Source organism: Accipiter gentilis, chromosome 6 (genome assembly GCF_929443795.1).
Source record: "Accipiter gentilis chromosome 6, bAccGen1.1, whole genome shotgun sequence".
In the NCBI taxonomy this organism is placed as follows: domain Eukaryota; kingdom Metazoa; phylum Chordata; class Aves; order Accipitriformes; family Accipitridae; genus Astur; species Astur gentilis.
Genome location: NC_064885.1, coordinates 20,752,958 through 20,774,785, shown reverse-complemented (window position 1 = coordinate 20,774,785; position 21,828 = coordinate 20,752,958). Strand labels below are relative to the sequence as shown.

The 21,828-nt window shown below is 45.2% G+C and overlaps 1 protein-coding gene across 3 annotated transcripts in view; it reads left to right on the top strand.

Annotated features, from left to right (window-relative positions):
- The window catches only part of PIK3CB (phosphatidylinositol-4,5-bisphosphate 3-kinase catalytic subunit beta), a 196,388-nt gene that overhangs the window by 71,473 nt on the left and 103,087 nt on the right, over positions 1-21,828 (top strand). Inside the window, exon 2 of one of the 3 annotated variants that reach the window (XM_049802713.1) lies at positions 8,598-8,758. The exons of 1 other annotated variant lie outside the window; for it this stretch is intronic. The gene's annotated coding sequence lies outside the window, so the exon portion shown is untranslated. Of the gene's footprint in view, positions 1-8,597; positions 8,759-17,299; positions 17,324-21,828 lie in introns of those variants that run through there. One more of the 3 variants, XM_049802714.1, reaches the window with a different exon arrangement.

The window sequence follows — 21,828 nt, the reverse complement described above, 5'->3', positions numbered from 1 at the left end:
CCATGTCTTGGGTATTCCTTTACCTCATCCTCATACCTGACCTGCCTCTGGGCATTATAATGACCTAGAAACCCAGTTGGGTCAAGGGCTAGGCATCCTCAAGGCAGTGGAGATCAGGGTTGTTATCACTAAATATAGTAAAAAGGTGGAAGTTAGAACTTCTGAGGTGGTTAAAGGGATGGGTGGTGTAAAAAATTTCCCCATGTTTTAATAAAAGGAGAGAAAAAAGGAGACAAAATGAAAAAAACCCCAACCAGATAAAAGCTGCTTTTAGAGACTGAGGCAGAATCAAAACATCATTGGAGAATTGGGGATGAAATGGTTAAAAAGCCCCCCCCCCCCAAGTCTACAAACTTAGTGATCTTTGTAAGAATAGCAAATAATCAGCAAACAGCTAAATGAAGCACAGCATTATGGTCATTACTGTGTAATGCAGAAAATGAGTCATATCCTCAGTTTAGAGCCTCAGGTGAGTAACAGAAGCGGGTGTAACATCATCACGGCATGAGCTTTCTTGGGGATACCTGCAATATCTGTCTCAGCGTGACTGGTGAAAGGGGTTGCAATAGATTGTTTAACGCTTTGAGTTTGGTGAAGCACAAATATAATTGAGCATCCTAATTTTATTCCCTTCCTCCAGAAGATGGCAAAAGTTAGCTGGACTTAACACAGATGGAGAAAAATGTTTCAGGACCGTTTGTGCTATACTCCAATTTCAGGTCACCACTGGTTTATGCTCCAGATGGATGGTTTGATCCCAAACCCACAGAGATAAAGCGGTTGTTTGGAACAATATCAGCCACCGCACCTCCCGCTTGGCAGCACTGCAGTGTGACGGGTGAGACGCTGCACTCCAGGCAGCAGAAGGGGCTGCTTGGCTGCAGCAGGAGTGTGCTCTAGGAGCTGTGCAAATCCCAGCTTATGTCACACATTTCCCTTTGTTGGGAGGGAAATTGTCAGTGACATCTCTACAGAGATCACAGCCCGAAATGCAGCTGCGAGAAGTTTAAATTTTGTACGCAAAATATGAGAGACATGAATTGGAGTATTTGTTAGGGCTCATAGTATTACAGACCTTCTGCTGAAGAAAAATCTCTTGAGACTCACTCCTTAAGTACCAAAGAGATTAGTTCCCACTAATATAGCATATATTTTGGCTAGGACAGAGTGGAGAACTTGCATTTACAGAGGAACATTGAATGAAAAAAGGAAAGAATATATAACAAATATATAGAAAGAAACATCAGATTAAATACAGTTTTGGCAACAGGGAATTTTTTTCCAGGTCAGCAAGGAACTCTAGAAAAAGGAAAGAAATATTACAAATAAAATCAGAAGAGACACAAAATAAGCTTTTCTTTCTCTTAGAGTTAGTTTATTTTCTTCCTATATTTAGCTTCTTTGGCAGTTTATAATTTCAACATTAGGAAAATGTGAGAGTATTTGAGTAAAGTGATATGCTGAAGTCAAGAGGCTTCCTGCCAGCAGAGAAGGAGAACTGAGGACTGCTTGTTTAAAGGATGCTCCTGAGGTGGTTCAGCTTAACCTGGTGTTTATCCCACAGTGAAGTTCTAATTTGATTTGAAACAAATTTGTCCTCACAACTTTTTCCGCCTAAGGGTTTTGACAGCTGCTGTAGCTGACTGATTGATGTTCAGAGCATATTTGTGCCCATGCCCTTGGAAGGGAAGGGAGCAATGGGCCAATTTGGAGGACGTTGACATCCTTGCAAAAGCCAACACCTCAGCAAGCTGTGTTAACAATGCAAGAGCCCATGACAGCTATTCCCCTTCTTGAGTGTCCTCTATGAGGAGGTAGGCCATGTCCCTAATTGGCAGAAAGCTCCAGCTGTCTTCTTAGAAACCTTGCAGCAGGTCAGGACCAGAGATGGTGCAAGGACACGTGAGCTCCCACCTGAGCTGCCTTTACACTGAGTTTTGGGTTTGGACAGGATGCTGTCATTTGAACACACATTTTCTCCTTTGGACAGTGTTCAACATACCAGTCACATTGCTTAAGACCCACAGCAAGGTAGTGATTGTATCTTATGTTATGAGAAAATGTTCATGTCACGGTTGACTTCTTCAAGGTCATATCCTTATTATTCAAGCCGATTGGGAAATTTTTACAAAGTCATTCCCTGGCCCTCCACTCCCTGAGAAAATGCAAATTTATTAGAACAAAAACTTCATTTTTTCATTTTGAAGACTCTTAGTATGTCAAAGTATTCTGTTTCCCATCCAGAAGGAGGAAAAAAATCTTGTTATCTCAAAATTTTTGGCTGAGTTGGGTTTTCTGGGTAATACACATGTGCAGAAGGAATATTGCTAACTGGCTGTTTTTACCAGCATGAGAAACAATACCAACCATGGGGAATGACCCTGCATTGCTTTAATTTGAATGACTCAGCAATGCTATTTGTCAAGAACTGATTCCGATCAGGTTGGCAGAGCCTTGCAACTGCTGCTGAGTTAGTTCAATCCCACCAGCTGCGTCATCGATGGTTTCCCTAGCTGTGCAGCAGAGGAAGCAGTGAGACAATGGCTACAGTGGTAGGAAGCTTTCTAGCCTCACCCCTGCTTCCTCCCAACAGCAGGGGTATTACCTGCTTGTCCGCTCCTCTCTGCTGGGTTCACCTTCTTATGATCCCTCTGCTCTGGCACGTCTGGTTTGGATAGAAAGTCACATTCAAAATCCTGCAGGAATGAGATTGTTCTCAAGGTATGTATTTACCAGTGCATTGTTGCAAGCTCTGAAGAAGCTGATGCAGTGTTAATAGTTCTACTGCTGCCAGATCAAAGAAGCAGATGATTCAGGTCTAATAAATCAACAGATATTAAAGCAAATTCTGCCTTCTCTGTTATATTGCACATCAACAGGAACATGGTAAAGTGCTTTTTTGTACTGTTTAGCATCTGACATTTCAGCACATCTTGTAAGTGTGCATTAGGAGAGTGGAATGTTGCTATATTTGTACTTGCAGATTTGGAATGAGAATAAAATCTGGAGAGTTGCAATGTGCACATGGAATGTTTTCCAGAGGGGCTGAGGCTGAGGAAATCCAGCACAGTGAAGCTTGAACTGTCTTGAATCTTAAGGCAGCTAGTGCAGGGAGACAGCATATGTCGGTTTTGAAATGGAACTGAAAACTGTTGAAACTTGTAGCTGCTTCTCCAAACCCTGCTTAATTGTGGGATCACAGATACCACTGTAAAACACCAAAATAATGTGTTTGATTTTTGCAATTACTCTCAAAATATGTTGTTCCTTTGTCTTGTCTCCTAGGATATTGGTGATGGCCCTCTGTCTAGCTGCTTCAGAAGGGAGCTGTTGCCATTGCAAGTGCTGTTTTTAGGGAAGCTGGGCTTTTACTGCTGAGACCTGGTAGGGCTGCAACACAGCACTGTCTCACTGCAGCCATGGTACTGTGCGTCAGCATGATTTCTCCCCATGCTTCCAGCAACCGTTTTCTGTTAGATCTGTTCTTGCCTATTAATTACATGTCTCCAGTCACGCCAAGCCTGTAGTCAGCAATGCCACTCTCTTGTGTCAGGGCCCTGAGGGTACTGAGGCCCTCATTAGCCTGAAGAGCCTCACCTGGGGCCTCCACCCACAGCCCTGCCCGTGGCCCAGAAGCCTCCTTCAGCTCATCCTGGAGCCTTCAGTCTTGACCTGAGCTACATGACAGGAGTGCTGGTCTCCAGCCATGGTCACATCTGTGTCTGGCCATGAGCCCTGTTGATCTGGACCCCGACACACAGACTGATGTCACAGCCTGGCCTCAGACCTGCCTTGTCACTATGGACCTGCCTCGAAGACCTGACGGGGACATGTGTGTTGCTAGAGTGGTGAGGAACCAGCAGCCTTGGCTGTGTTTTGACATGGAAGAGAGGCCTTGGGAGATGGGCCTAATGTTTAACTCCCCCATCCTTGTGAAGAGAAAGTGGGTTCTGTATGGAGGTGAAGGAACCCTTCTGCATAAGGGGCAGAAACTCCTTCCTGGTAGATTTGTGCAGGGAGGGTCAGTGTATCCTAGAAGGTGGAGATGAATTGCAGAGGCAAAAATAGGAGAATTCCTGTCTGTCTTCCCCTGTTTTTCAGTACTTCTCCTCAATTAACTTGTTTGAATGTTGCCTTCCCTTTCTAGATTCCTTTCTCTGCTCCTGCCTGGACTCCACTTTGTCTTTTTTAAGAGCAACATTAGCTTTCAGGTCTCCTTTGCTTCTTCTTCAGTCACCTGTACTTTGCTGGTAATGTTCTTTGTTTCCAGCAGAGGCTGCTAAGGCTGCCTTTACAGTTAGTAGGGATCCAAGGAGGTGCAAGGGCGTACCGCTTTTTCTCCTTCCAGAAGGCCCTTAGACTTTTCCCTTTGATGGGAGAAGCTGAACTGAGCATCCTAGACAAGTCCACAGCTCCCAGGGGTTCAGCCATTTCTCAAGCTACCTTGTCCCATGGCCAAGTTACAGGAGGATGTGTCCCTTCCCTCCTGAAGTCCAGTCCCATCCCCTTCACGCTCCCCTCCCACTGAGCTACAGAGGCAAACTGGGGCAGTGGTGCAGAGGGACTGCAGCCAGCCTGGCCTCCCCACCTGGAGTGTTGTCTTAAAGGCAGTTGAAAGGAGATTGGGCCAGGAAAGGCTCTAGCACAAGTGGGTGAAAACATAGACGCAGAGGGAAAGGCTTTGGACATTGCTGGAGCCCGGATATTGTAAGAACATTTAATAGGTCTCTCTTTTTAAGGAATGGATGGGTATTTGTGGTAACAGAAACTTTTTTTTTACCCCAGACTTGAGGAATTCCTCTCTCAGTAGACCTAGAGATCTAGCACTGAGCTATGTTAGACAAGGGCCAGTTAGTCAGAAAGCAGAGCCTTGGGCTGTTATTGACTGCCCACCAGAGACTGGTCACCCAGCTGCTGCATCCTGCTGTGCCTCTGTGTTTGGATCATTTGAGTATTACAGATGTTCATTTGAAGGCACATAGGCAGGGGGCTGTGACAGCAGGACCTAGTGAAAGAACGGAACTACTTGTCTTTAGCTCTGCTGCAGTCAGCTGTGCGGGAGCCTTCATCCCAGGGTGTTGAGCTGTTGGACGCAGCCATGCCTTGGCCCTCTCGGGCATTACTTTACCACGTCTGTATTTCTGTTAGTAAAGGAGAATCTTCCATGGTCATCTTCTCTGTGCTAATGAATATTTGCCTAAGGCTTCTCTGAAAAAACATTCTGCTTCCAGGTTGAGTGTCTGTCTTGGGCTGAGCGTGCTTTCCGTGATGCTCCACTGTTGTTTTGCCATTTAGGCTGGTTTGGCATATTTTGTTTCACCACCTAAGCGATTCCATGTTAAGACTTCTGTGTGCTGGCTGGGCAGAGGACTGAAAAGCTCCATACCCTCAGTTATCCAGACTGTTCTGCTTATGGAACAGTGACCCTTTCTGTCAAAGGACCTCAGGGAAAGTTGCCCTGAAACCAGCGACTGTTAGTCCTGTGTAACTGAACGCGCCGCCGGGGCGGTGACGTCACTGTTCGCTACTGGCGTCAGACGTCTTCCGGCGACCCAGCAGGGCGGTGCCAGCCACCACCGGTGCAAGGGGGCGCGGAGCTACCGCTCCCGTTCGCCAGGTGGCGCCACGGGGCACGGCGGGGCCTCCCCGAGGGCGGGCCCGGGGCGCCACGTCCGGCAGGCCCCGCCCCGCCTCGCCGCGCCGTCGGGCCCGGGCTGAGGAGGTGCCCGGAGGAGCCCGGCCCGTTCGCACCGGCTGCCGGCGGCCGCCCGTCGGGCGTCCCGACGAAGGCGGGGAGCCCCCCGCGCCGTGTGTCCGTGTCCCGCACCCATCCCTCCCCTGCCTCCTCCCCCTGCGGGAGCCAGGTGGAATGATGGCTTTGCTGCTGTCCCCGCTAACAAAATAATAAATACATATATATGCAGGATTTTAGATTTAAAGTGTGTTCGTAAAGTGTCTCGTATAGAGGCGCCCTGACTCTACTTGGAGCTGCCAGACAAGAAAAATACTCTGAATCCTGACCATTCATGAGGTCAGCAGGTGTAAGAAAGTCTCGGTAATAGGGAAGTATTGAGTTACTGTGTGTTACTGTATAGCGCTTTGTGCATCCACACCAGTCAAAGGTGCAGGTGAAGTCCTGAGGGCGTTGCTGCCAACTGCAATGGAGCTGAAATTTCAGCTGCGTCTTTTGTGGAAGAGAAATCAAGTGTTAAGATATGGCACTTCTGAACTACTGCCTCTGGGGTATGTCATGCTGTGTTTGCCCATTGCTGAGGTGCTTAGGCCTTCTGGCATGTTCTCCAGCGGGATTTAAAAGGATCATTTACAAATACCTAATTGGATGTTTACTACCCTTGCCCCAAGTGGAATCGGGCCAGTTTATAACACGTCCAATCCTTCTGGATACAGAGGAGTCTCAGCTCGATTTAAATCTTGTGGGAATGAGTTCCATAGGTTAATTATGTGCTGTATGAAAAGGGATTTTATAACTTTATATATAACTTTTTTTAATAACTTTTTTTTATAACTTTATGTCACCTTTCAAACTGTATTGAAGTTGTCTTGTTCTTGTATTATTAAAAGGGGGTAACCAGTTGACTCAGAGCAGACAACAGGGAGTTAACATGTTTTGACACTAACATGTATTGTTTAAGCATAAAAAGGACTTGGGTTACTATCCACTCCCATTGATTTCCAGATTCTCTCTAGACTACACCCTTAAATTTCTGTGTGAAAAAGTATTTCCTTTCCTCAGATTTCAGTTTTCCACCCTTTTAATTTCCTGGCATATCCCTGTGTTCAAACATCAAGACAGGAGAAGGCCAAGCTCCTACCTCCTGTATTGATTCTGTTCATTCCAGGGTGTGCTTATATCAAGTCTTCTCTTACTCACTTCTCTGTCCTGAAAAGTCCTGGTCTTTCAATCTTCACTTGAATTTTCCCAGGCCATGTATCATCAGCATCTTTATGAAGATGAATTAGCCAACAGCTTGAGGGCTGGTGTTTTACCCTGAAGCAGGCAGGGCTGTAATCTCCCTTCCTTCCTAGTAACACTTAGCACTGCTCATGATTTTTTTCCAGAAGCTGAAAGAGTAGCTCTACAATTCCACATAATTACAGCTGTACAGTGCTCACATATCTCAGGTACCTACAAAGATATTTTATTTTTTTCACTGTCCTGTACCTCAAGCATCCAGACACCTTGTTGTCTTCATTGACCATAGCTGTGTGTTCCCATGAAGGCTTTCTGAAGCTGTTTGCAGTAATACCCAGGTAGATTTTGTATTAGCACCATTAACTGTGAGCAGCAATGTCTGAAAACAGCCATGCCTTATTACTTAAGTACAATTATCTCTTAAAATGCCTAAACTGGGCTAGCCTTTATTTTATCCCCTGTAATTGAAATTTGGCTTGAAGTGTTTCTAACTACAGCCAGCAAGTAGAGACAAAACCCAATCCCTCAGCAGTAACTCATTCACACATTGTCCAACAATGTCTCCAGTGATTTATTTGATGACTGTTGCTTGGCCATGTATGAGGTGGGGTGAGCAGTGGAAATGATACTCATTAGGAGAGATAGGAGCACTGATGAAAAAGTAGATTCAACTGAACAATTTGGAGAGTGTGTTGGAGACAACTGCATATTTGGCGAGTGTGTTAGAGACAACTGCATACTGGAGATTGAAATGTGTATTTCTTGAAGAAGTAGGAGGGGATGTCAAAATATGTGCATCTTTTAAATAAGCTGGCATCCAGATTTTGTTACCCTTATTTAAGGTTATCCCAACAGGCCAACTCTCAGTCTTTACTGAAGTTTGCTTATGTAATGACTGGGTTTTCTTCCTCTTTGGATTTTGTCCAGAGAAAGTAGGGAACAGCTATCAGTGAGCTTCCAGTTGTGCTCTGAGTAGAGGGTATGGCCAGCACATATGAAAATAAGATAGCATTACTCATTATAAGAAGTGGCAAAATCTGGCCTGTAGATATCACCACTGTGTTTCCACTTATACAGAGTATTGGTCATATGCCAATAGAAAAAGCTGCCAACAAAAACCTTTTAAGAAAGGAAACACTGTTTGAAGCCTGGCAATAAATGTTTTCCTTCCCCTGAAGTATGTGCTGAACATATATAAAGAAGACTCAGAAGAAGTGTCTAGTGAGGTTTAACATTTTGTAATCATATGGATGGATTTGCTAACATTTTTCACACTATTCTTTAATAGATGAGCATTGTAACTAATACTATTCAGTTAAAAACAGTAATTAAACACTGAAAACAAGGGATAATGTAATGCAGTTGCATAAATCTATTAAGAAGGCAATAGTATAACATTAAAATGCTAACACCATGAATTCTTTGTTGGTTTAAAATTCCTTTGCTGTTCTGCCACTTTCTTTGTTTTTTTATGCTACTGTTTTTTCTTGTAACTGAAAACATCAGATGACCACGAGCAATGAATATGCAGCGGTGCTGCCTCCCAGGATGTGTAGCTGCAGCCTCTAAGCCCAGTGTTATGGCAGCAATCGGAATCCACGTGGCCAATTGTTTTGCAGACATAATGGTGGTGTATTTATGTATTTCTAAACTTGTTTTTCAGGATCTGTGGCTGCCTGTGTATCATGAAGCTCTCTGCTTAACAACAGAAATAAAGCACTTGTCAGGCAGAAGCAATGCGTCAGTGCAAAATGGAATTCGCAATACTGAAGTTTACATGAGGCAACAACAAAATCTACTGTGCCATTCTGTTAGGCAACAAAGGTAATTTGTTATGCAACATAAAGAGGACTTGTGTGTGATAGACGGCAGTGGCTCTTGGTTACAGGGCATTGACATCAACAAGCACATGCAGTGCACAGATATAAGAGAATTGCTATATAGCAGAGAATTCAAAAGCTGTGTTGTTATTACAGGAATTTTTTTCCAACTTAAAATCACAGAATAAACAAACACACTGAGACCAGTCCTGCAGTCCTTTATGGTCTGGGTAGGACCTTCATCCTTTCCTTTTGGGTTGGTCTGTGTCTTAGACTTGACCGTCAGCCTAGGGGCCACAGGGTCAGGGCTCACAAGTGTCATGCATTTCATGTGGCTCTGACACATTTGGCAGGTCTCCTGCCAGCCCACAGAATGACAAAGGAAGAGCGAGTGCAGGGGGAGAAGATACACTCGTAATGCTGTTTACCGCTGCCCAGAAGTCCATGATGTCTAATCCCACATGGTCTACTGCTGCTGTTAGCATATATACTCCTAAAAGCCAGTTATCCTTCCTTTAGGGAGGCAATGGTCATTCACCTATTTTGCAGATAAACTGCCAACAAGTGGGCTGCGTACAGAGTTGGAATTAGAGCCATGGCTTATAAAGCAGCGAGGTTCATCTGCTTTGCTGGATCTCCTTTCAAAACAAATCTACCTGCTGGTGTGATTGGGCCTCTTGTTTATGATGACTTAGGCTGCTCTCTGCTTCCAGAGCTAGGGCTAGACCCAAAGAACCTGTTTGCTGACATTCCAGTGCTGTCTCACAAATGCTTGTGTAACTCACTGTGGGGTATGTATTCTCCTAGCCCACACTGAATTTTTCCCTTGTCGTTCAGCTGGAAGAGACTGTCTGGGAGCAATCTCTTCCTGAGAGCTGCAAGGGAGAGTCTGGGCTTGAGCTTCACTGATACATACATGCAAGAGAAATAAGGAATCAAGACTGTGCCGCACAGTGTGTAGAGGTAAAGGACTAAGCTGAAGTGGTTTTGGTAACCTTTGTCCTGGCAATCTGTGGGCTTGGTTCTGTTTCTTCAGTGTGCATATAATATTGTACCTTACACGTGATATTCTGGAATAGTCATAACCAAGCAAACAGTTTTATTCCATGACTTCTGTGTTAGTCTGGAGTTAATGCTTGCTTTTTGCCTAACACCACAGTCAAGCCTCGTTGGCCAGACCTTGTTAGGGGAAGCTGCTCCTGCAGAAAAGTCAAAGACTCCCTCCCATTTCCTTGTGTACTGTACCTTAAGCATCACTGTCAGTGGCAGGATGTTGGAGCTCTTCTGACTGTGCCAGTGGCTCAGCAAGGGCCTGATCTGTTTACTCCTACTCAAACAGGAGCCCAACTACTTAGCACAGTTATGACAGCAGTACAGTTAGGGGCAAACCACCTAGTTAGCCACTACCTTGGTCAAGCTGCTTTACCTCTTGGTGACTTAGGTTACATGGGAGTATGGTCACTATGAACTTACTCTCTGGTGCTTGAGGGTTTAACCAAACAGACTGAAATAGCAGCTTTTGTTTCACAGCTTTTCTTTAGCTTTAGTAATTTATGGTGTAATGTTAGGCATGATGCTCAGGCCAAGGTATTCAAACTAATAGTAATCGAGAAAAATTTTGCTTTTGGTGCCAGACAGGTACCTGTACTCCATTTCCAGACATGCCAGGCACCTGCCACTTAGCAGTGGCTTCCTTGCATTATAAGGCAGATGGGATTATCTGGCCCTGTTTTTCTTGTGTATTTTTTTTTTCCCACAGTCTTTTGAACAATAGGGATCTAGTCCTGATTTAGGAGCCATCATGATAGAAATACTTCATGATGATACTGTTCTTTTTTTTTAATTTAAGAAATGTTAATTTAATTACCAACTGAAGTAATTAAATTAAGTCTAACCGAATGAATATTGCACCATAAGAAGCAGTAAGATTCCGTACTGTGAGGATAAGAAGCAAGCAAACCAACTCTGCCTTTCATGCAGAAGATGCTATCTCGTATTTGCATACACATTGTATAGGTAATTAAAGCCATCCTTAATGTGCAATGCTGTTATTACAGCCCTTGCTATTTTGTAGCACTTGGTAGACCTTATAATGAACAAGTATAAAAATATCCCAGGGACTCTAGAAAGCATTACAGCGACTTTGCAGACAATGACTGTCTTAAGTAAACCCCACAAGCATCCTTGCTTTTTCACAGGGAAACATCTTGTTAGCATCTGTCGGTATGAATGCTGTTTTTGCATCAAAAAAATGCTGATCGCGGAACAGTCTGGGTGCTGTGCACAGAGAGCTCACAGGTAAATAAGCCGGCTAGCTCTTTCTGCATTGCAAGTGCAATGTGTTTTCAAATTCAGGGTGCTGCTTGGCTGAGCCTCGGGTCATGGAAAGGTGAGCTGTTGTGCTAGACAGCCCCGTGTGAGCTGCCCTCCCAGAGGTACCACGCTTGGCTGCGTGGTGCGGCAGAATTGTGCAGCAGTAGGCGATCCCGTGTCAGATGTGCTGGAGGGTTGTCTTTCCACTTGAATGCAGCTACTTGCAAATGTTCTGCTGCTTCGTTCCTCTGCAGCCCTGCTTTCAGGACCATTTCAAGGTCAAGGCTGTCAACAGGGCTGTGAGTGCAATGCTTTCTCTCAGCCTGGGGTGATTATTTACGATATGCTTGTGCAGTACCTAGTGCACTGAAATGTTACTTTCCTCAGCACTTCCAACAAGCCTAGGAGCCACACAGTTTATGTTCCTTTCATGCATCTGTCAGTCCTGCTGCCAGTCCTCCAGGGTCCCCGAGTGGGCAGCTGGGCTACCCTAGCCTTTGGGGCTCTTGCCCCAGATACTTTTCACAGGGAGCAGCTAGAGTGATTGATGCTGGGGATTAAAGCCAACTTCTGGGGCTTCCTTCAGTCAGCCCTTCCCTTTTGCATAGGCAGCAAGCGAGGACCCACCTTCCAGCAGTGCCAGCACCCAGAAACACTTTTGGCAACCCTACCCATCCCCATGTCTCTCTGTCAGCACCTCTTTCTCCCTCATTTATTCCTTCATCTCCTGCACCTGTAGCAGAGGATGCCCCACCACTTTCTCAGCCCCCTTGCCCTGTTCTGTGGAGTTCTGTATTCCCTTTCCAGCACTACTTCAGTCAGGCACAGCAAGATGAAGGAACAGCTCAGTAATCTTTAGCTGAATAAAGTATCACACACAGAACTACACAGAACTTGCATCGTTTCCATCAGCAGCTTACCAGAATATGAATGAGTACAATTGTTCAAAAACCAAGTTAAGAAGGATTTTCACATTTAAGTATTTGGACTGAATGTTTGGACATGGGGGCAGATGGATGTGTGTTGTTGCATGGTTTTGGCCTCTACTTTACCATCTTCAAGGTACTGTATTAGTGTCAGGCTCAGCTGGGTCAGGATGGTGGAATTTGCTCCTTGGCAGGAAGCTTGCCAACTCATTGCTCCCCATGTGGATGTTTTTTGTGCAAACGGCATATCTGTAGTGCTTTAAAGTCAGTGTTGTGCCCAAACTGCACCTAGGAAATGTGTCCATGGCAGGATTTGATTTTAATGATTAAAAGAACCAGAAATTAATAGATATTCCTTTAATCTGCTTGCAATGGGCACCGTACCAGGTGAATGTCAGAGACAGGATGAGTGAGACTGTCAAGGACTGACAGGTGACCAACCAACTTTAGTTGACCAAATTGGAAGTTTTTATGCTGTAATTGAAAGTGAGATTCAAAGCAGGTGTGTTGGAGGTATTTACTAAGTGCTAGGGCTCGATAAGGGCTGTTAGTAAGATGAAACTTTGAATTATGCACTTTGAAAGTCATAACAGGTCGAGTATCTAATGAAAAATTAAAGAATGAAATCAGTGGGAACAAGAGAGTTCCCAGCAGAGCAATAACCTGGTCCCTGAAAGCAGCTGGCTGCCTCCACCAAGGCAGTTAGTGTGCTCTCTTCTCGCAGCTGCTTGCATCTTTTCCTGAGACTGTGGTTTGGCTTAGTTTTCGTTTTGTTTGCTGTCAGCACAGGCTGATTTGAATATGGTCCGAGTAAAACCAGTTAAAATCTCAGGATCTGCCTCCAAGAGAGTTTCAGCTGTGTTTTCAGAAGCAGTTATGCACATTGCTGACAGTAAATGGTTCTCCACTAGTAGCCTGTCATTTCATAGCCAAATCTTACTTTCATACTTCACTTCTCAGCTATAGATCAAGAAACATTCAAAATCTGCTGCATTCATAATATGCAAAGATTGCTTACTGAAAGGGAAATGTTTGGGAGTAACATGCCAGTTTTCCCCTGCATTTCCCTACACAGGACTTGTGACTACCAGAAGGGACTGCAAACCGAGCAGGCCCTGGGGACCAGTGGGCAGCTCTGCCTCTCAGCCTGCCGCCTCCTTCCCTTTGCTCAGCCTGGGTCAGCTCACGGTAACAGTTCCTACAGGGCTGCTCATTACCTGGGGATTGCTGCTGTGCTGCTGCTTTATGTGAACAGTTGGTTTTGGCTGCCTTCTCCTCTTCCCACAGTGTAGGCAAAATGCTGAGCACCCCCATTCCCCATTCACAGTTACCCTGTGGCAGGGCAGTAAGAGCTCCCAGTGGTATTGTCAGACACTAGTCTTAGCACATCTTTGCTCTGTGTGTGTCTGTGTGTGTGAGGGGAGGGGTTCTGGTTTTGGGCTTTCTTGTAAGATTCCAGATCTTTAAAGTTATGTTAATAAAAGAAAATGTCAACCTTTAAAACAAAACACAACACACAAACAAAAAAACCCACCAAAACCCCAACTGTAGTCCTTACAAAAAAAGTAAAGAATTTAAATTAATAATATGTTATATAATGTAACTTTTGCCCTAATGGTTGCATGAAAAAAATTAGAAATGAGATGCAGCTAGCAGTTCAGGTGGAAATTAACCAATAATGAATATGAAAAAGTCATACTTTTAAATTAATTTGCATGATTTTTAAATGCTAAGTATTGGCAATATCATCTCTTTAATGGCTAAATTCAAGACTAAGATACTGCTTTTTTCTCCAAATAATGTTATAACAATACATAAAAGTATGTTTAATACTGTTAGTTGATTAGAATTGGGCAAGCATAGACAAGCAAGAAATGTGGAACAACACAAAGCCAATTCCTTGCGGACTTTACAGGACCATGAGGAGTTTCTCACTGCTTGTCAGAAAACATGTAAATAGCTCCTAGCTCCCTTACTTGCTCAGACAGTGAGGCAAGATCTTTTTCTGTAAGCCTTCTTCCAGGAAACTCACTCTTCTCAAGGTATGTAATAAGAAATGACAGTAAAAAGAAAAGGCAAAAACAATAAAAGGCAACGCTAGATAATGACAAGAATACAAAGGTCCTGGGAAGTGGTGAGAGGGAGGCATGGACTGTCAGGATCTGAAGAATGCTAAATATGCTGATAAGTGATGACTAGGTGAGATGAAACTGTGGTCAGGAGTATGTAAGTTAGGCCAGGCAGACAAACCGCAGGCTAAAAAATCCAACTATGGTAGTGAAGGTTCAAAATAAGGTTTGTTCACAGCAAGGGCAAGAAACTGAGCAAGTCAGAGTTGTCTCTGCAGTACCTTAGTAGTTATTTTTACCCTTTCAGGCAATGCTTAGGTGCCACAGCTGTGTTCAGTGCATGGGGAACAACCTTATTGGAGACCATAATCTGCAGGGATGGCTGATGGAGGGTGGAAGAAGTATTAGCCATGCTCCGTGGGAGGAAATAAGAAGTTTGGGTTAAGGAGCTGGCTTAGGGACACTCAGTGAAGAATTAGAGCCAGCAGTGCCTTTGCTGCTGATTGTTCTCTGGGACTTTTAAGTTGACACATTAGCTCCCTTGGGATAGGTGATCATACTGGGGTGTTGAAAGGAAGTGGAGTCCTTTCAAAGCGTGGTTTAACCTACAGATAAAAGCTGCTGGTAAAATTATGTCAAAAGTCAGTCATGGAGAGCTATACCTAACTCAAAATCTGTCAATTCTGATACACATACTCAAAAGCACCAGTGCTCTCTGAGACTCGCTGGTGGAAAACACTTCACAAGGTCCTGACTGAAACTATTTCTCCTAGTTGTTACTTCTCAGGTGCTTATAGGGTTTTCATCAAATCTGCTGTTGATTTATTTAGATATTAGGATAGGTGCCTGAATTTAGATTATTAAATGAGCACTTCCAGGTACAGAAGTGAGTACTGGCTCTTCCATACTGAATGAAACCAACAGGATATATTCTTTTTCCTTTAAGAAGGCAGTTGTTAAGGAGAAGTCACAAGTATATTGGGAAAAGAAGCAAATAACTCTGTTTTAGTCTGGATTAGTTCACTCGTCCCATTTGTCTAGTGGGAAAGAAGCTTGCAACAGTGGAAAGGTGGGGGCAATGCAGAGAGCACCACAAGTGGGCAAGGGAAGGTGGTGTCTGTCTTCTTGTGGTGTGGGCTTATGCCAGATGAAATTTTGACTGAACTCTGGCTTTACTCTTTCAGTGACTCTGGGTGGAAGCTGCATGTACAGAGTGCCCCAAAGCACTTCTCCCTATGTGAGTGTAATGTTACAGTATTGGTAACTGGTAGGCAGAGATGTTTGTTCAAGGGGAGGGGAGTCAGCACCCAGCAAGAAATGGCAAGGAAGCTACTGCTAGCTGAATTTTGTTCTCTGTCAGTGGGGAGGGAGGGCTTTGCTCATTCCAGGGGACAGGGGTAGGGAAGAGCTCTGGCACTGGGGTTCCACAAAGCAAACCCATGAGCACAGGCTCCCAAGGAGCCTGGAAAAGGAAGCTCCAGGTGGAGGCTGTTTTGGGTTCCTTTGTTCTGTGACACTGGCTTTCCTGCCCTTCTCAGAGCCCTATTTGTCACCAGCACAGATGTAGGAGACGGTTTGGAGTTGCTATTGTTCATTCCAACTTATTGCCCATACCAAGCATTAAAGAATGTCAGGCTTCAAAAAGATAATGTTGCTGCATTTTTAGTGTATATTGCAAATTTGTAGGTTTGAAAAGTCTCATTAAACCTTTCTGCAAGTACTAAAATTTATAAGAGACCATTGACTTGGGTTCCTCTGCTGAACAACACCATTCTTGCTGCTTATGACAGTCAATAAAACAGGAATATGAGGTTCAACTTGCCCTGTGGGATGTTCCAGGCCTCCTGCTAGGGCATTTTTTTGATTCAGGCTTTTCTTAGAAGCCACGTTTGCCTTTGGTCACAGTAATTGAGGCCACCCCTTCTGTGGGGACTGCTTACTGTCCTCTTTTTAGCTCTAACAGTTGCCTCTTGTCTCCTAGTAGGCACGCCCTGGCCTTCCCACCAAATACAACCTGCAGCCTGCAGCAGCAGAGCTTTGTGCTCTACCACCTGACACATTGCCAGATGTGATGACTGGATTTGCACATCTGCGAACATTACACCTGAAGTCACAGGTTTTGACTTATTAAAACACCATCTCCCAAGTGTTGGCCCAAAACCTGGTGGCTGCGTTGCTGGTGAAGATCCTGTACCTGGCACAAGATGCTACTGTAGTGCAGAGGAGAGTGCTTTGAGTGAAGGTGTTTTGATGGCCAGAGGTTAGCAAGGTGTCCGTATCGGCTGTGGGCAGCTGGTTTCTGCTGGTGCTTGAAAAGCGTGCAGCAGTACTGTGCTGGCTCAGGCAAGCCAGGGTATCCTCTGGTCTTGCAGGGGTGTGCCTGTGAGATGGCATGTGTCAGCCTGAGGGGCTGACAAGGGGCTTCTGCATGAGTTTCTGTGGTGCCTACCACCACAGAAGTACCTGTGGCATGTGTGATGTTTGTGAGGAAGGCAGGCATGGTGGATGGATGGCTAGATGCACCACCATGAGACCTGGCTGGGAGGAGGAGGTGTGAGATGGCAAGGATGCAGTGCCCTCGGTTGCCCATGGCAGACCTGGATGCCCTGCATCCCCCATTGGTGTCACATATTACCTGGTCCCTTCCTGCCAGTTCCTCTGGGGGAATTGGAGGCTGGCACGCAATGAACCATGAGATTTTATGGCAATGATCACCTTTCCTGAGGGAAGGAGATAAAGGGGGAGAGAGCGAGGAATAGCTGGGTAGCATTTAGCGTGACTCAATGATTCATGGGCAAGTGCAAAGCCACAGCTGAAGAAATCATGCTTGTAAACTTTGGGGGCTGGCCTGCGCTCCTTCCCCGGGCCAAAGGTAACTTGCCCTTCTGGGGCACCAGCAGGGCTGTGTATGGCCATGGCATGCTGGCAGGCCTCCGCTGGGCTCCCTCTTGGCCTGGGGCGCTCTAGGCAGGCAGCGGTGCTTCAGAAAAGTGCTAATGCCTGGGAAAAAAAAAAAGGGACTGGCCCGAAGCCCTTGGGGGGAGCAGGGTGTCGGGAGCCCTGCCGCAGCCCGGGATACCCCCTGTCAAGTAACCTTTTGGTCTAAACGTGCCTTTGCTCCGGGGCCGGGCCGAGGAGGAGGAAGAGGAGGCGGAGGCGGCCGGTCGGCCCCAAAGTGGGGCGGGCTGCCGGGCAGCCTGTGCCGGGGACGCCCAGTCGGTACGAGCCGGCGAGAGACGGGGTCCCCGCCAGCACAGCCGGGTAGGACAGCGGGTCTTGTTTCTTCTTTCTTTCATTTTTTACTCTTCCCCTCGCCCTCCTCCCAGGACTGAGAGGCCCGGGGGAGCCTCGCCCGTTCGGGAGCCAGCCGGACTGCGAGCGGCGGGGCGCGGCGGGCGGCTTCGCTTCCCGGCTGGGTTCTGTCCGCGGCCAGGGCGGGAGACGGTTTGGACTTTGCCGCTGAGGTCTCCCTGGCAGAGGACGGCTGGGCTGGCGCCGTTCCGCGCCGAGGAAGAGCCCGGACTGAGGGACCGGGACAGCCGCGGCAGCGCCCGGCCGGGTGGCGGCTTCTGCGGCGGGAGAGCCGGCTCTGGCTTACTGACAGCTGGCTCCTGGCTGGGTGGACTCCAGTGCGGTCTCCTCCCTCTCCCTGGCGCCTGGGGCTTTTGCATTTTGTGAGAAGCTCCCCTGTCCCGCTTTAGTGGATGTCGGTTGAGCGGCTTCCCGGCCCTTGGTGGTGGTGCGTCCCCAGGAGGTGAAACCCCGCTCCCCTGGAGGTGCTTGTGGGGTCTCTTCCCATTTGCGGGGGGGCGAGAGTTTGAGAAGAGGGGTTGAGGTTGAAAAAGATCAGGTGCTGCTGCATCACTAAACAAACAGGAGAAAAAGAAGAAAAAAAAAAAGAAAAAGAAAAAAAGAACCAAAACCGCCAAGGAGACGTGGCTACAGAGGCTGATTGACCAGAAAGCAATGGGAACAGGGCCTCCAGTCGGGAAATTTTCAAACCCCAGGAAGGTCTGGCAGCTGCCGGGATTGGGGAAATGTGGCTGGCAGCACGTCTGAGGCTAACACCTCCTGCCTGCCAGCATGCGTCAAACCGTTTAGGGTGTTAATGGGAAGAATTCACCGATTAAACATTTCATCTTTTTTTCCTTGAATGTTTTCCACCTGCGCTGTCCTGAACAGTAACCTCAATTTTAATGATGTAAAGCATTAATGTTGCCTGTCTTCTGTAGGAAGGTGTTTTCCTTAGCTGTGATTAATCACCCTGTTTTTCTATTCCAATTAAGCTGCTCCCTTGGCACGCTGAGACAATCAGTGTCTCATCCTATGAGCTGGGCTCAGAATTACCAGCGAGTTTGTCCCTCAGATTGGATTCTGGGTAAATCAGAGGTATTTTCAGTTTCAGGCTACTGTATTTTACTGGCAATTGTAAAGTGGGGGAGGTTACTTGAGTCAATGACCTGTTAAAAGCATGAGCAGGCTGGGAGGGTCTGATAAGGGCCTGGATCGTATATGCATATGGGCGCTTGGGTTTAATTCTTACAGACATGGCATGCTGTAAGAGAGCTCAGACAACTACTGAGCCACTATGGGCTCTCCAGTGCCCTCAGATCAGAATCTATATTAAACATTTGAGTGCAATGTTCCACTAATAATTTTTGTGCACTAAACACAAAGATCAGTGACTTAATCTTTGAGGTTGTCAGGGTGATGCACAACATTCCCTGGTGACCTTAGTGCCTTTTGGCAATAGGAGTGGACAGATACTTCAGAAGGGGAAGAAGTGGAGGAGGAACAGCTAACTACTTGCAATTCCCAAGCATGGGAAGAGTCTGGCAGAGCCGGGCTATGGCTCCTATTGTTGGGGCCTTCTGTGTCCTGGCGTAATTGGCTCATCTTTAGCAGTGGTAGCTTCAAGGGTCCCCAGAAATGGTGTGGAACAGACCTGATCACCAAACATATTATTTTGCAGAAAAATTTTAAAGTGAAGCATATTACTTTTGCCAACACTTGCAGTATTTTTTTTTTACGTTTTGAAGACTTTTGATTGACAGCTTTGACTCAGCTTCAGACTGGCTTCCTTGGCTAGACTGTATCTAGACAGCTGTGTCATCATCTCCCCTTTGGGTGATGTCACACTGCCTCATGGGAGATGTGCTCTGGCAGGTGCATCCAGGGGCACTGAACCACAGCTCCAGTGAGGCACTGCTTCAAAACCCAAGTTTTTTGTTGAAAAAAAAGCAGTAGATATTAATGTTTTTAGAAATAGAATACTAGACAGAGTGACTGCTTTTAGTGGAAAGCTTGTTTGGTTTTTTTTTCCCTGGAGAAAGCCACAATTTTCAGTAGAAAAACATTGTGAAGGGAGTTTTTTGAGCAGCCTTGGGCAGCAGTTATTAAGATCCAATCTTAACTGAGGGGTGAGAAATGAATGCAGTCGGTCTTGTCCATTTCTCGCCTTGACAGCATCCGTGAGTGAAATGCTGACTGTCATGTCATCCTGGTGTGGCACTTTATTCCCTAAGAGTAGGTGGCCTGTATAAATCTTTACACTTTGCTCCAAAAGCCTGCAATGGTGTATGTGGTAATACTAGTCCCTTTCATGCCTTGGGTGGATTTTGTACTGTTCGTACACTAGTTGCCTAGTTCCTAGGCTAACAGAGCAGTGAGTAGTCGGGTTTATTTTCGGTGCTTTTTGAGGCATATATGGAAGATTTTAGGACCTGGGAGTTCTGCAGGGATGCTGTGTGCTGTACCAAGTGCTGTTCTGAGGAACAAACGTCATGAGCAGGCTCTAAACTTTATGACCGTGGATGCCATGTTCTGAATAGTGGATTTTATTTTCTGCCTTGTGTAATATTTCTCTAACTTAGTGGTGAATTTTAGCAAAACTTTACTGGCCTATGTTGTAGGAATCACATTGAACTCTGACAAACAGTGTGACTGGGAACCTTCCTCTGCAACATCTGAGTATAAGCAGTGCTGGAAACAGGATCCCTGGCGAAAATGAACCTTGTCTCTAAACCACTGTGGCTTTTCTAATGAGATCAGTTTGCCACCTGCATCTCTCTGGGGTGTGACTTCATTTTAGAGATACTGTAAACATATAAACAACCTTCTGACCTTCCTTACTTCCATCTTTTGCTTTATTCTCCATTTCCTTCTCTTCCTCTTACAGTCCTGTGTCCTTCCAGACATTCTTTATTGCTGGCTTGAGACATGTTACCAATTGACCATTGTTTCACAGCTATTTCAAAGCGGAGGAAAGAGCTTGTGCGGTGAGATGGATAGCCTTCAGAATTTAATGAGCACCCCCTAAATATCACAATCAGCTAAGCTCTGATTTTTTTTGAAGGCATCACAGTACCCTGGTTCTCACTCTCCGACTCCTGAGCATTTGTGGTGGCTCAGCAGAGCTCAGTGGTGGAACCCCTAGGTGTATACATTGAATCAGCTTCTCCATTTCATGAAGAGAATGGACTTTATAGTAAAGGGTTGTGAACAGTGAGACCAGAATTCCCCAGTGACACTGTGATCCATGAACTCAATTACCCTTGGCAGGGTAATGCTGTGAGAGATACGTTTATTATTATTTTTCATGGAAGTTTCTCAGATATAAGGAATTAGTGTTCAAGGCCTGGATAGCTGGGATTATATATTTTTTTATTAATTGTAATCAGTCAAAACAACATTGGCACTGAAGCTTCTGTGGGAAGGCTGTTTGTGAACTATTAATTATATTCAGTCTCCTTGGTGTAATGTGAAGGATTATTAACATAACCAGTCTTTCAGGTGATGATAAATTCAACAAGAATTACTTTGACTTTTTAAAGAGGTTGGTTTTCATTACTATTAATCTTTCACATGGATGCCCTCTTCCATCTGACACAAACTCCTTTTAGAGCTGACCTAAACCTTGCAATTTGCCAGGAATTTAGGATAGCTTTTTATTTAAAATACAATTTCCCTCTTTACTTAACGTAGCGACCAAACCCAGGGCTTTTACTTCGTCTTGTAGAAAGCAAAACATCATGACATTATCATGTCATGATAGAACACCATGACATTGCAAAGTTACCTTACATTAAATTCTGTGTCTTACCAATCCATTTTAAGAGGAAGAACAGGTCTGTTAAATTACAGGATAATTTTTGTCTTCTCCTTCAATTAAACACCTTCGCTCACCAATATGGCCAGAAGAAAAATTGTTTTCAATTGTTCCTATATATTTACTTTCAATATTGAGTGCAGCAGCCTGAATCACAGAGGCCAGACTGAGAATGGACTTAATGTTGGTGAAGAGGATATGTACATTTTGATTTTGATTTTGGACCAGCTTGCACTTCTGATGTACCTACAGCCTCTTTTGTCGGCTTACTCACAGCTCTGACATAGTATTGTCAGCGTAAATGTAAGCATTAAATTGCTTTTGTGGCTTTGATGGATATTTGTTTTGGTGACTATATATTAGTTTCTTGCTGGAACTAGTATCCGGGTTGAAATGAAAGACCAGCGATGTAATCTTACTCATTTTACTGCCTGCATTGCATGTATTCAGGTAATTTCCAAGTGTGCGTTTGCTGTGCGGTACCACACTGTATTGAATACTATGGTGTCCCGTGGGTTCAATGGCTTTTGAAAATGGAGCAATAAAACATAAATTCATGAGAAAGTAACATAATAATGTGAATACCTATCTATTATATTGACTGAAATGTATGTGTGAGAAAAGTTAGCCTTCTAATAGTCTAAATATGGACCTACTT